This window comes from Somniosus microcephalus, unplaced genomic scaffold (assembly GCF_052327205.1).
Source record: "Somniosus microcephalus isolate GS21.2 unplaced genomic scaffold, FLI_Smic_1.0 unresolved_chr2, whole genome shotgun sequence".
In the NCBI taxonomy this organism is placed as follows: Eukaryota; Metazoa; Chordata; class Chondrichthyes; order Squaliformes; family Somniosidae; genus Somniosus; species Somniosus microcephalus.
This window is the reverse complement of record NW_028225180.1, coordinates 481,695-493,918: the sequence shown is the minus strand read 5'-3', so window position 1 is coordinate 493,918 and position 12,224 is coordinate 481,695.

Genomic DNA, 12,224 nt, shown 5'->3' with positions numbered 1-12,224 from the left:
TTACAAGCAGAGTGTGAGAAGTTGAAAGAACAGTATGAACAGGCCCAGGCTACAATTCAGAAGGGGGTTAACTCGGCAACCTCCGAAAAGTTAGTTTCAGTAGAAGCATATGAACAACTAAAGGTTGAACATGAGCAAGAAGTCCAAAGGCTGCAGGAAATTCTTGATGAGCTCAAGGCCAAGACAGACTCATCGATAGAAGCTCCATCCATAGATGAGCAATTAGAGGTGAAAATCATGGCAGAGCATGAAAGACAGGATGTCCAAGAACTTATAAAAACATTGCAGGACACCCAAGACAAATATGAGGCGGCAATGTCTGAGGTTCAACAACTTGAAGAACAGATTCAACTGGGAATCCTTGCAGTGGAAGAACAGGACACTGTAAGAATGGTCCCTGAAAATGAACTAGAGAGCATCAGGGCGCAACTTTTCCGAGCGCTGAAAGCCAAAGTTCAAGAGGAACGTAAGGTGGAAGTATTGGAGAAAGAGGTGGATGAAATGGAGACAACTCTGATCCACCGTGTTCCCAGGGAAGAGTTAACGGTCGGCCAACTCCTTCATATGCTGAAGGACAAGACTCTACAAGGGGAACAATCTGAACACGAGCTTCAATCTTCAGGGGGAACGAGTTCGGAGCTTTCAAAAGTCACGGAGATAGCTGAGGTGGCAACACAAATTTTACAAGGATGCCAAAAGTACGTTGAATCACGTCAAGGTGAACAGAAGAAGGTGGAAACCGTTGCTTCAGTAGAAGGGTTAAATAGCCTGATAACGAAATTACCGGTGGAAAGGAAGGTATTGAACTCACAAATGAGGTCCGTCGTGAAGGAATGGCAGATAACCCAGGAAGAGCGGGATGAATATGAATGCATGAAGAAGGCTTTTCAAGAAAGATGTTTAGGGAAGGAACCACCGTCAGCTAACGTCCAGACGGGTGAGGAGGAAGAAGAAGTCTCTCTCGCTGGCCTAACTCAGGACGAACCTGAATATTACCATGACCTGTTGAGTGACACTGAATATTATGAGGATGTGGTCTGCCCAGCTTGTGATGAAAACTCTCAAAGTGCTGAAATCCGGATGAAGCACTTAAGGTCCAAGGAACATAGAGAGTTGGTGGCGCTACAGCTGGTGGCCGAGAAAGGAGCTCCGAGAGTTTCAAAAAGGCAGAAAAGAAAAAGAAGAAGCAGAAGATAATAACTGTCTAAAATATTAGCACTTCTACCATTCCAGGCGGGACATTACGAAAGGAGCTAAATTAGTTGAAAAACTGGTAAATGTCAAGACAGCCAGTTGGTTGTCAAAGTCCGCCCTGCTGGTTCAACAGGACGAAAGTTCAAGCTGCTACGTCAAGAAAAAGGCTATGGAGGAGTCACGCTAGCCAGGTGAACCGGCTACCCCAAAGAAATGTTGTTCGGTACGAGTCAAGATCAGAGACTGAATCTATGAACTGTTTCCGCAGAGACGGAACCTGTGAACTGTTTCCACCGAGATTATATTTGTAAATTGTTTTATATGACATTGACTCCACCGAGATTATAGCTGTAATTTGTTTTATAGGAAGTTGAAGATATGTATGTTTAACGGGGACTCTGTAAGTAATAAGCTAAAAAGGGAGGATTGTAGTGTATGTACCCGTCTACCTTTAAGGGAACTATTGAATGTAACCGTTCACCTTTAAGGGAACTACTTTAGGTGTGGCACTATTTGTTTGGCTTCTGTATACTGTAATACCGATAGTGACCACACCAGTATATAAGTGTTGTAGCAGGATTTCTGGGGCAGATTCGCCCGGACCTTCGAATAGTAAAGACCTGTTTGTTTGTTACTTCTGAAGTCTGTGTATTTATTAACTGCACAACCCACAGACTTTACAGTATCAGTGAGCTGCAGTCCAACCAAGGATTAGCCTGGCCGCCCGGAACCGGGCGGTGGATGTATATAGTTTTAGTTTAAGTATGTTTAAGTATTTAGCTTAAGTATGGGTGTTTTAGATTAAGTTAAATAAGGTGATGGGTAGTTTTAAGTAAGTAACCTGCCAAGAGTGTGTATATAGTGGGGTCGAGGTCACGGGACCCGACCATGCGACACCAAGCCACAGAATCTCTTGGGGACCTTGCTGCATGTTTTCACATCTTTTTGGAGAAAGACTTTCAGGATGGAGGGGATTGTGATCCTATTCGCCCTGATTGGGATGGGTGTCGAAAGACAAGGTGACATCCAGGATTCCCACATCTACGGGGGCTTGGGAAACAGGGCGCCTATAGCGACCGATGGAAGCAGTGAACGGGATGCGGAGGAGATCGCCATCTAGGTCCACGAGGGAAGGTGGCCAGGATGGCTGGGGCCCAGTTCGTCTCAGCACTCAAGCCGAACCGGATTCAGGTACGGGGATGCCTCCCTCCTGTGCCCCAGGGTACGGGTCATTACCACGAGGGTCAGTGTCACCGTTGGAAAGCGAATATGTTTAACGTGGAAAGCACACATTCCACTGGATAGGTGGTGGTGGCTCAGGAAGCTGAGCAAAGATGTGAGGAACCCCGCAGTCGAATGGGAACGGTTGGGGACTGATGGAGGATTAAGTGTGTGTTGGGACAAGTGGTGGGAACCTGATCAAGGGATTTATATCTCTATGTGGGGGTCAGAGGAGGTCGGTCCCGCAGGTATATCCACCGTTTTCCATCGGCAGTGGCACGACACCGGGAAAGGGATGAGGTGGGATGCCACCCGAATGTGTGCACAGTCCCATTCTCCCCAATCCCAGTCAATGCCACTGAGCTTGTAACCTGCCCCCGTAAGCCCCTGCCCACGGCGCAGACGGCGAAGATACACAGAAAAGGTAGCCCCAAAACCACCAAGGGACCAGGGATTGGGTTGGTACTAGTCCCCACCGATCAGATGCTGTACCAGGGGGTAAACTATGCGGTAGCCTCCGTGATTTAAATCTCACTGAGGTACATTTACCGGAGTGGTGCCCCAAAAAAAAAGAGCAGCTATACCAAGCCCTATTGAAGGACATGTTCAAGAAGTTTTACGAGTTCGATTTCGCCCACGTGGACAAAACCGAACTGTACACCACACACCGCGAGTTTTTGGGTGATGTAGGGAGGTAAAGAAGGGGAGTATGGAATGATGTTTTTACTGCGTTTAATACTGGGTCCTCTGTCATGAACAGTTTAGACGACATAGAGCTTCAGACCCAGATAAACAGTTTAAAAACACAGTTAAATAAAATATTATTGGATGAGAACAAAGTTGTGGGCTCGGAGTTGAATGAGGACCAGGCCATGATGATCCATTTAAAGGAAATCATAGCGGAGTTGGGAACGCACGTGAAAACGGTAAATTCCATCATAAGGGAGGGCAGAAATGCTTCTGACCAGGCTGCGCAGAAAGAGGTGTGCGTGTTATATGGGGCATGGTTACTGGGCGAGGGACGCAGTAATCTGGAGGATTTAAAACAGGGTTTAGTCCCCTCCTGGATTAGCAACAAGCACCTCACAGCCCTCCACCCATTAGAGAATGCATTAAGACCATGCCAACTCCAGCTAGCTTCTGAAGCCTACCCCGTCCTCAAGGATTGTGGGGAGTCGAACCACACAATCATGGGTGTACTAGTTAGGATGCCGGCCATGGGTCGGACAGCCCGACCCACGCCGATATACAGGTTGGAGTACATTGGAGTCATTCAAGGGGGCGTACATATTCGTTTCACAGCAGTCCCACCTTACGTCATTAAGTGGGAGCACGTTATGACAGATAATGACCTCTCAGGGTGCTGGAGCCGGGGAGCACACATAACCCTGTTCCCCCAGCACTGAATACCTATTCAAAACTGCAGTGCGGGTTCAGAAGTGCTGGATTGAAACCTATAAATTGTACCATGGAGACAATGCACAAGGCCATGTTCCCCCACAGATAGCATATATAGGAGTTGGGACATATTGTGTTACCACCGGTGCGTCCCACTACCAGCATGGACAGCATAGCTGGTGTCCAGTTAGTGACAGCAGTTTCTGCTTTAAACCCGAGGCAGAAGTTCAAGTGGCCCAGGAGCGAATTGCCCCCATTCCTGAACCCTCCACTGTTCACCTCACTGTGAAGGAGAATTTTACGAATTTGCAGAAGTACATAGCGCACTTCGGCTACGAAATTCCCCCTCTCCCTGAACACCTTACCAAAATACTCAAAGCCGTTATAGTTTCGCAGAAATATATTTACATTCTAGAGCAGAAAACAGTAGAGATAGGGGCTAAGATATTGAATATTGTGATTCCACCCTGGTGGGACATTTTCAAAAATTTAGAGGTACCTTCGTGGATCAGACTGGCTTCCCATATTCCCGTGGTTTGCCTGTTAGGGATAGTGTTGTATGTAGTGAGCATCCAGTGCAAGGGAAAGGGTCAAATATTGGAATTCTAAAACCAGAGGAGCTGGAAGGAACATTATGTGAAGGTGGAGGGAGAAACACATGTTTAAGGTTTTTTCCTTGTATTTTTGATTAAAGATTGTTGTTTTTTTGTGTTTGTTGTTTTAATAAAGATTTTTAGCGAAGCGTTTTAATAATGATATATATGTACCCAGTGGTGCAATAGTGTTGGTACCGCTCCATGCTTGGATGTGTGTAAAAGACTGTAATTATTCAGGATATGCTTATGTACACTACATTTTCACAGAATGGGAAGTGCGTGTGTCATGGGTATATTAGATAGGTAATTAGAGGGGAAGGTTGACTATGGAGGATCAGAAAATTTGCTCACCTTGGATGATACTTCAATCAAGTTTTAGTATCACAGGGGGGAGTGTAAGATTCGAAAAATTCCCACATTCCCCCAAGGTTATTAATAAAAGGGACCCTGCATGGGTATTTAAAAAAAAAGGGTACCCAAAAGATAGCGTCCGCAACTTGTGACCAAAAGCCTGCAAGATTTTAAAAACGCAGGTGTCCATGCCACAACGAATGTACTGGCGTTTGACGCTTGGTTAGGAAAATCTACGTAGTAAAGACTGCCAACTGCCCTATAGGCACAACGTTAATACCGACGACTGCCCGAGGGAGAAGAAGAGGAGCACCCATCGCAACGAGATGACAACGGTAGCTGAGGAGAAGAAAGCTGAGTCGCAGCAGCAGCTCCAGTGCTGCGCCCCTGAGACCACCTGGCGATGGGGTACCTAAAAGGATAGAAGATGAAAACTCAAAACTCGCATCTGATAAAACAGCTGGCTTTGCTTTGGATTGGTGAGCATGAATTCTGGCCCCTCATAGCTTAACCTAGTTATGTATGGCGGGTGGGATAAGGATAAGGGGATTGTTAATTTAGTTATTTTTCCTTCGATGTGCCGTGTGTTCCCCATTCCCTGTTTAAGTATAGTTATTTGTAGTTGCCTGTATTTTTTACTAGTGAATTCTCATAAGACTGTTTTAATTTATGTTTTAATAAAATCTTGGTTTTCTTACACCAAACCACCTGTCTACTCTAGTTTTCTCCATCGCCGCCAATACCTAATTCTGGTGTCCAGAACCCAGGGGTTTGGGAGCGATTCGCAACACTCACAGACAATCAGTGGCATAACTGACTGGGCGCACGCACCACCCGCCACCCCCTACAATGGTGATTTATTATTATTGAGCAGAACTTCCTTGCTTTTGTCCTCTGCCTCTATTTATATAGCTAAGAATCCCATGCGTTTCTTATAACAAACTTGTCAACTTCAGAGGCTTCTTCACGTAAACTCCGAGTTGTCTTTTTTCCTGCACCAACTTTAAAATTGTACATTTTAGTTTGTATTGCCTCTCCTCATTTTCCCCCCACATTTATCCTACACAACACTCTGAATTAAATTTCATCTGCCGTTCTTACATTTTTATTAATTCATGGGATATGGCCAAGGCTGGCACGGGCAGTAAATATTGCCCATTCCTAATTGACCTTTAGAAGGTGCTTTTGAGCCGCCTTCTTGAACCGCTGCAGCCTGTGAGGCCACTTTGCTCCCGTAGTGCTGTTACGGAGGGAGTTGCAGGATTTTGACCCAGGGACGATGAAGGAACGGCGATATACTTCCAAACCAGTAAGGTGTGTGACTTGGAAGGAAACTTGGAGGTGGTGGTCCTTCTATGTGCCTGCTACCCTTGTCCTTCTACGTCGTAGAGGTCGCGCGTTTGGGAGGTGCTGTAGAAGAGGCCTTGGCGAGTTGCTGCAGTGCATCTTGTAGATGGTACACACTGCAGCCACAGTGCGCCAGCGGTGGAGGGAGTGAATGTTTAAGGTGGAGGATGTGGTGGCAATAAAGTGGGCTGCTTTATATTGGATGATGTCGAGAATATTGAGTGTTGTTGGAGCTGCACTCATCCAGACAAGTGGAAAGAATTCCATCACACTCCTGAATTGTGCCTTGTAGATGGTGGAAAGGCTTTGGGGTGTCGGAGAGTAGTAGTGAATGGTTGTTATTCTGACCTGGATCTGCACTGCACTTGTAGCCACACTTTTTATGTGGCTGGTCCCGGTCCAGTTACAATTCTGGTGAATGGTCTCCCTCAGGATAATGATGGTGGGGGATTTGGCGATGGTAATGCCATTGAATGTCACGGGGAGGTGACACTTGCTAGTGATCATCATTGCCTGGCAGCTAAGTGGTGCGTATGCTACTTGCCACTTATCATACCAAGCCTGAAAATCGTCCAGGTCTTGCTGCTTGTGGGCATGGACTGCTTCATTATCTGAGGAGTTGTGAATGGAAGTGAAAACTGCAATTATAAGTGAACATCCCCATTTCTGACCATATGAAGGAAGGCCATTGATGAAGCAGCCATCTTCCTTTGTGCTAGGTTTGACTCCAGCCAATGGAAAGCTTTCCACCTCATTCCCAAAGACTTCAATTTCACGAGGGCTCCTAGATGCCACACTTGGTCAAATGTTGCCTTGACGCCGAGGGAAGGCACTGTCAGCTCAGCTTTTGAATTCAGCTCTTTGTCCATGTTTCGACCAAGGCTGTAATGAAGTCTGGAGCCGAGTGGTTCTTGATGAACCCAAACTGAGCCTCCTTGGGTAGGTTATTGGTGAGTAGGTGCCACTTATTAGCACTGTCGATGACACCTTTCATTACTTTGCTCATTTCACCAGGTTGGCTGTGTCTTCCTGAAGCCTACTCCTATCCCACTCAGTGTTTACTACATTTCCTAGTTTTGTGTCATCAGCAAACGTTCAAATTATGCCATTTCTCTCTCTCTATATATATATATCTATATATATATGTATTTGTGCAAGACACTATGCTTCATATTGATCAAAATGATCAGTGGTCCGAATAGCGACACCTGGGGGTCACCACTGTATACTTCCCTGCAGCCTGAACAATATCCATTCACCACTACTCTCTGTTTTCTGTCCCTTAGCCAATGTTAGAACGGGACTGCCACTGCCCCTTTGGTTCTAACAAATTTATTCTAAGACACTTTATCAAATGCATTTCTAAAGTCATGCAAAAACATCAACCACATTAAGCTCATCAACCCTCTCAGTTACTTCACCAAAGAACTCAAACAAGTTTGTCAGACATACTTTGCTGGTAACATATCCATGCTGGTTCTCACTTATTAATTCATGTTTATTTCTAGTGACAGATAGTTTTCTCCGGTTTTGTGACATCTAGAACTTTCCCCACCGCCGACGTTAGCCTGACTGGTCTTTAGTTACAGGGTTTAACCCTCTCTACTGCTTTAAACAGGTTGTAACATTTGCATCCCTACAATCCTCTGGCCCCACTCCCATATCCAAGGAGGATTGAAAGATTCTGGGCAGATCCCGCGCTATTCCAACCATTCTTTCCCTCAGCAAACCTCATACATCTGATATGGAATTTGGAAATGTTCTACTTTACTGTGGTACAAAACGTATTGGATTGAAAGGCGTTAACTGAAGTTGTTTGTTCAGTGACAGTAATTAATGTCAGTCTCCACGGCTTAGCTGAAGCTGTTTGTTCAGTGACTGTAATTAATTTCAGTCTCCACGGCTTAGCTGAAGCTGTTTCTTCTGTGACTGTAATTAATGTCAGTCTCCATGGTCCCTAATTGCATCAGTGCATGGTTTCCATCTTCTATTAATAAGGGGCTCCTTTCAATGTTTTATCCCATAGTGACAGTGAGAGCATCACCTCCGGCACTAACAGTGATCAGTGCGCTGCTCAACAAAGAATGAGTCGGAATCTGAGAACACTAGATTGGAATGTTACAACAATGGACAAGAGTTTCTCCTGGGCGTTGGACTTTTTTTCTTACTTTTATGATTATCTATCATTAGCAAATCAGATCTATTACGCACTTCTGATTATTCAATGCATTTACTATCCCCTCCTTGCTGCTGTTGGTGTTGCTGGTAAGTCTCTCTATTCAACTATCAATTCTATAAACCGTAATTAACTGCATTACTGTTCTTGCCTTTTACTCTCCCCTCCTAGCTGCGGTTGTTGTTCCTGCTATGTCTCTGTATCCAGCTGCTAACTCTGCAAACCTTTGCATACTGAATTACTATTCTCGCAAGCTACTCTCTCATCTGTGCTGCTGTGGGTGTTCTGCTTAAGTCTCCACATCCAGCAATTAGATCTGTACATCACGTCTTACTGTATTTCTTTGTTTATCATTTAAATCTTGGGAGGACGAAAGATATTGCCTTCGGTCCTCATCACAAACTCCATTTTTTTCTACCAATTCAGTCCCCACCCCTGACCAATTTCTGAGGATGAACCAGGTTGTTTGCAACCTTGTCGTTCTCTATGAACATGAGCTGAGTTCCGACCACATATCCTCTGAACCATAAGTCCTGCCGACTACCACCTCCGTAATATCGACCATCTCCGTACCTCCTCAGCACTTCCAGTGCATAACCCTCACCCGTCCCTTTGTTAAATCTAACTCGAGGTTACAGAGATAGGGAGGGTTTTAAGGCTGGAGAAGGTTGCAGAGATTGAGAGCGTTGTAGCTCTGGAGGAGGTTACAGAGATAGGGAGGGTTTTAGGGCTGGAGGAGGTTTCAGAGATAGGGATGTTTGTCGGGGCTGGAGGAGGTTACAGAGATAGGGAGGTTTGTAGGGGCTGGGGGAGGTTACAGAGATAGGGAGGTTTTTATTGCTGGAGGAGTTGCAGAGATAGGGAGGGTTGTAGGGCTGGAGGAGGTTACAGAGATAGGGAGGGTTGAAAGGCTGGAGTGGGTTACAGAGATAGGGGGTGTTGCTGTTTTACATCATTGCTTGCGAATGTTGTCCATTTTATTTCCTAAGTGTCATTGTCAGCCTCTCAAAATCAGCTGCTGTCCACTCTATTACCCTGGTCGTTGACACACATATGCACTTCTCAATTATTATCTTAATGCGTATTATAGTATGGTTAATATTGCCTGGTTGTTCCCCTACTTTTAATTCTCTTACCTGCTCTGGTACATTCCCCATTACTAGGTCCAATAGTGAATCCTCCCTTGGACTTTTAAAATATTGGGTTACACAGGAGCCTTGTAAACATTGTCAGAACTCCATTCCCTTATCCCCCTTACTTGCCTCTTTTGTCCAATTGATACATGGATATTTTAAATCCCCCATGATTATTATAATGATTTTTTTATTAATTTACCAAATGTATTTGCTCTCTCTTCCAATATTAGCTGGTCTGTTGACTGCAGTATTAGTGTGATTGATCCTTTATTATCTTTCATCCCTATACACATGTATTGAATTTCAGTCTTTCTGATACCTGCTTCACTTTTATCTACTGCCATTATGGTATCCCTAATAATTACAGCTACTCCACCTCCTTTTTCCCTCTCTCTAACTTTTCTGAATGTGTTATACCCTGCAATATTTAATTCACAGTCCTGAATTTTCAATAGCCATGACTCAGTGAAAGCAAAGAGATGGAGTGGAAAAATATTAACAAGTTAAATCAAGGAAAACCAAAGGATGTTTTATAAATACATAAAGAGCAAGAGGATAACTAAGGAATGAGTAGGACCTATTACAGACTAAAAAGGTAACCTGTGTGTGGAGGCAGAAGACATGGGTATGGTTCTTAAGGAATATTTTTCGTCTGTGTTTGCAGAACAGAAGGACAATGCAGACACTGTAGTTAAAGAGGAAGACTGTGAAATATTAGATAGGATAAGCACAGAGAGAGAGGAAGTATTAAGAGGTTTTGCTTCTTGGAAAATAGATAAATTCCCAGGCCCAGATGAAATGTATCCCAGGCTTTTAAGAGAGGCAATATTAGGTTGTCTCTGAGTAAATTGATTGAATTTCATAGGGAGGTAACGAGGAGGATCAATGAGGGTAGTGCATTAGATGCAGTCCACATAGATATTAGCAAGGCATTTGACAAGGTCCAAAATGACAGGTTGGGAAAAATAGCAAAAGCCCAAGGGATCCAACGGACATTGGCAAGTTGGATCCAAAATTGGCTCAGTGGCAGGATGCAAAGTGTTATCGTCGATTGGTGTTTTTGTGACTGGAAGGCTGTTTCCATTGGGTTTCTGCAGGACACAGTAATAGGTACCTTGATTTTGTGGTTTATATCAATTATTTAGACCAATAGAAACATAGAAACATAGAAGATAGGAGCAGGAGTAAGCTATTCTGCCCCTCGAGCCTGCACCGGCATTCAGTGCGATCATGGCTGATTATCCAACTTCAGTACCCTGTCCCTGCTTTCTCCCCATCCCCCTTGATCCCTTTAGCCTTAAGAAATATATCTAACTCCTTCTTGAAAATATTTAATGAACTGGCATCCACCGCCTTCTGTGGTAGAGAATTCCACAGGTTCAGCACTCTCTGGGTGAAGAAATTGCTCCTCATTTCTGTCTTAAAAGGCCAACCCATTATCCTTAGACTGTGATCCCTGGTTCTGGATTCCCCGACCATCAGGAATATCCTCCATGCATCTAGTCTCTCCAGTCCTTCCAGAATGTTATAAGTTTCAATGAGATCCCCTCTCATTCTTCTAAACACCAGCGAGTAAAAGCCCAATCAACCCAATCTCTCCTCATATGTCATTCCTGCCATCCCAGGTATCAGCCTGGTGAATCTTCGCTAAACTCCTTCAGCAAGGATACCTTCCTCAGATAAGGCGACCAAAACTGCACACAATACTCAAGATGTGGTCTCAACAAGTCCCTGAACTAGTCCCTGTACAACTGCAGCAAGACATCCTTGTACCTGTACGCAAACCCTCTCGCTATGAGGCCCACATTCCATTTGCCTTCTTAACCTCCTGCTGCACCTGCATGCTTACCTTCAGTGACTGGTGCACATGGACACCCAGGTCTCGTTGCACTTCCCCTTCTCCCAATCTATTGCCATTCAGATAATAAACTGCTTTCCTGTTTTTGACACCAATGTGGATAATCTCACATTTATCCACGTTATATTGCATCTGCCATGCTTCTGCCCAATCACCCAAACTGTCCAAATCATCCTGTAGTTTCTCAGCATCCTCCTCACAGAACACACGCCCACTCAGCTTTGTTTCATTTGCAAATTTGGAGATATTACATCTAGTTCCCTTGTCCAGATCATTAATATATATTGTTAATAGCTGGGGTCCAATGACCGAACCCTGCGGTACCCCACTAGTCAGACAGAACCAGTCACACAAGCTTCAAAAAAAACAGGACCAGTCACACAGGCTTTTGAAAGAGACAGAACCAATCACACAGGTTTTAAAAGAGACAAAACCAGTAACACAGGCCTTTAAAAGAGACAGAACGAGTCACACAGGCTTTTTAAAGAGACATGAACCATCAGTCAAGTGTTTTAAAGCGAGAGGTCCAGTCACAGAGGCATTTAAAAGAGACAGAACCAGTCACTCAGGCTTTTTAAAGACACATAACCAGTCACACAGCCTTTTAACAGAGACAGCACCAGTTACACAGGCTTTTAATGACACAGAACCAGTCACACAGCCTGTTAACAGAGACAGGAGCTGTCACACAGGCGATCTGTGACCTGGCCAATATTTCTCCTCCAACCAACATTAAAAAAGATTGTCTGGTCATTATCACATTGCTGCTTGTTGGAAGTTGCTTTGAGCAAATTGGCTGCCACGTTCCCCACGTTACAACAGTGCTTCAAATGTACTTCATTGGCTGTAAAGCACTTTCAGATGTCCGTTGGGCGTGAAAAGCGCAATATATACGCCAGTCTTCCTTCTTTCTTTTAAAGGGACAGTCCAGTCGCACAGACCTTTAA